Source organism: Rhopalosiphum padi, chromosome 1, assembly GCF_020882245.1.
Source record: "Rhopalosiphum padi isolate XX-2018 chromosome 1, ASM2088224v1, whole genome shotgun sequence".
Taxonomy (NCBI): Eukaryota; Metazoa; Arthropoda; class Insecta; order Hemiptera; family Aphididae; genus Rhopalosiphum; species Rhopalosiphum padi.
The window spans coordinates 114,503-118,080 of record NC_083597.1 but is presented as its reverse complement, the minus strand read 5'-3'; positions in this window follow the sequence as shown (position 1 = coordinate 118,080).

Below are 3,578 nucleotides of genomic sequence, written 5' to 3'. Positions count from 1 at the left end.
TATACATTACTACAATATTTCCATAAATAAGCAGTAAAATCGTTAGAATTCTTCAATAAATCAATAAAAAAGCAATATTAATCCTTAAAAATCCTCAAAAATCAACAAATATCGTCAATACCTCCATAAAATAGCCTTCAAAGTCGTTAAAATTCATAAAATTCCTTAATTTTTCCATTAAAATCCATTAAAAATCAAGAAAAGTCATTTAATATCGATACATTTCTACAATATTTCCATAAATAAGCAGTAAAATCGTTAAAATTCTTCAATAAATCGATAAAAAAAGCCATAAAAATCCTCAAAAATCAACAAATGTCGTCAATACCTCCATAAAATAGCCTAAAAAGTCGTTAAAATTCATAAAATTCCTCAATATTCCATTAAAATCCATTAAAAATCAAGAATAGTCATTAAATTTCAGTACATTTCTACAATATTTCCATAAATAAGCAGTAAAATCGTTAATATTCTTCAATAAATCAATAAAAAGGCAATATAAATCCTCAAAAATCAACAAATATCGTTAATACCTCCATAAAAAAGCCTTCAAAGTCGTTAAAATTCATAAAATTCCTCAATATTTCCATTAAAAATCCATTAAAAATCAAGAAAAGTCATTAAATATCGATACATTACTACAATATTTCCATAAATAAGCAGTAAAATCGTTAGAATTCTTAATAAATCAATAAAAAAGCAATATAAATCCTCAAAAATCCTCAAAAAATCCTCAAAAATCAACAAATATCGTCAATACCTCCATAAAAAAGCCTTCAAAGTCGTTAAACATCATAAAATTCCTCAATATTTCCATTAAAATCCATTAAAAATCAAGAAAAGTCATTAAATATCGATACATTACTACAATATTTCCATAAATAAGCAGTAAAATCGTTAGAATTCTTCAATAAATCAATAAAAAAAGCAATATTAATCCTCAAAAATCCTCAAAAATCAACAAATATCGTCAATACCCTTCCTTAAAAAAGCCTTCAAAGTCGTTAAAATTCATAAAATTCCTCAATATTTCCATTAAAATCCATTAAAAATCAAGAATAGTCATTAAATTTCAGTACATTTCTACAATATTTCCATAAATAAGCAGTAAAATCGTTAATATTCTTCAATAAATCAATAAAATGGCAATATAAATCTTCAAAAATCAAGAAATATCGTCAATACCCTCCATAAAATAGCCTTCAAACTAGCGAAAAAATAATAAAAATTCCATAAAAATCCATTAAAAATCAAGAAAAGTCATTTAATATCGATACATTTCTCCAATATTTCCATAAATAAGCAGTAAAATCGTTAGAATTCTTCAATAAATCAATAAAAAAGCAATATTAATCCTCAAAAATCCTCAAAAATCAACAAATATCGTCAGTACCTCCTTAAAAAAGCCTTCAAAGTCGGTAAAATTCATAAAATTCCTCAATAATTCCATTAAAATCCATTAAAAAATCAAAAATAGTCATTAAATTTCAGTACATTTCTACAATATTTCCATAAATAAGCAGTAAAATCGTTAATATTCTTCAATAAATCAATAAAAAAGCTAAATAAATCCTCAAAAATCAACAAATATCGACAATACCTCCATAAAATAGCCTTCAAACTAGCGAAAAATAATAAAAATTCCATAAAAATCCATTAAAAATCAAGAAAAGTCATTTAATATCGATACATTACTACAATATTTCCATAAATAAGCAGTAAAATCGTTAGAATTCTTAATAAATCAATAAAAAAGCAATATAAATCCTCAAAAATCCTCATAAATCCTCAAAAATCAACAAATATCGTCAATACCTCCATAAAAAAGCCTTCAAAGTCGTTAAACATCATAAAATTCCTCAATATTTCCATTAAAATCCATTAAAAATCAAGAAAAGTCATTTAATATCGATACATTTCTACAATATTTCCATAAATAAGCAGTAAAATCGTTAAAATTCTTCAATAAATCGATAAAAAAGCCATAAAAATCCTCAAAAATCAACAAATGTCGTCAATACCCTCCATAAAATAGCCTAAAAAGTCGTTAAAATTCATAAAATTCCTCAATATTTCCATTAAAATCCATTAAAAATCAAGAAAAGTCATTAAATATCGATACATTACTACAATATTTCCATAAATAAGCAGTAAAATCGTTAGAATTCTTAATAAATCAATAAAAAAGCAATATAAATCCTCAAAAATCCTCAAAAATCCTCAAAAATCAACAAATATCGTCAATACCTCCATAAAAAAGCCTTCAAAGTCGTTAAACATCATAAAATTCCTCAATATTTCCATTAAAATCCATTAAAAATCAAGAAAAGTCATTAAATATCGATACATTACTACAATATTTCCATAAATAAGCAGTAAAATCGTTAGAATTCTTCAATAAATCAATAAAAAAGCAATATTAATCCTTAAAAATCCTCAAAAATCAACAAATATCGTCAATACCTCCATAAAATAGCCTTCAAAGTCGTTAAAATTCATAAAATTCCTTAATTTTTCCATTAAAATCCATTAAAAATCAAGAAAAGTCATTTAATATCGATACATTTCTACAATATTTCCATAAATAAGCAGTAAAATCGTTAAAATTCTTCAATAAATCGATAAAAAAGCCATAAAAATCCTCAAAAATCAACAAATGTCGTCAATACCCTCCATAAAATAGCCTAAAAAGTCGTTAAAATTCATAAAATTCCTCAATATTTCCATTAAAATCCATTAAAAATCAAGAATAGTCATTAAATTTCAGTACATTTCTACAATATTTCCATAAATAAGCAGTAAAATCGTTAATATTCTTCAATAAATCAATAAAAAGGCAATATAAATCCTCAAAAATCAACAAATATCGTTAATACCCTCCATAAAAAAGCCTTCAAAGTCGTTAAAATTCATAAAATTCCTCAATATTTCCATTAAAATCCATTAAAAAATCAAGAAAAGTCATTAAATATCGATACATTACTACAATATTTCCATAAATAAGCAGTAAAATCGTTAGAATTCTTAATAAATCAATAAAAAAGCAATATAAATCCTCAAAAATCCTCAAAAATCCTCAAAAATCAACAAATATCGTCAATACCTCCATAAAAAAGCCTTCAAAGTCGTTAAACATCATAAAATTCCTCAATATTTCCATTAAAATCCATTAAAAATCAAGAAAAGTCATTAAATATCGATACATTACTACAATATTTCCATAAATAAGCAGTAAAATCGTTAGAATTCTTCAATAAATCAATAAAAAAAGCAATATTAATCCTCAAAAATCCTCAAAAATCAACAAATATCGTCAATACCTCCTTAAAAAAGCCTTCAAAGTCGTTAAAATTCATAAAATTCCTCAATATTTCCATTAAAATCCATTAAAAATCAAGAATAGTCATTAAATTTCAGTACATTTCTACAATATTTCCATAAATAAGCAGTAAAATCGTTAATATTCTTCAATAAATCAATAAAATGGCAATATAAATCTTCAAAAATCAAGAAATATCGTCAATACCCTCCATAAAATAGCCTTCAAACTAGCGAAAAATAATAAAAATTCCATAAAA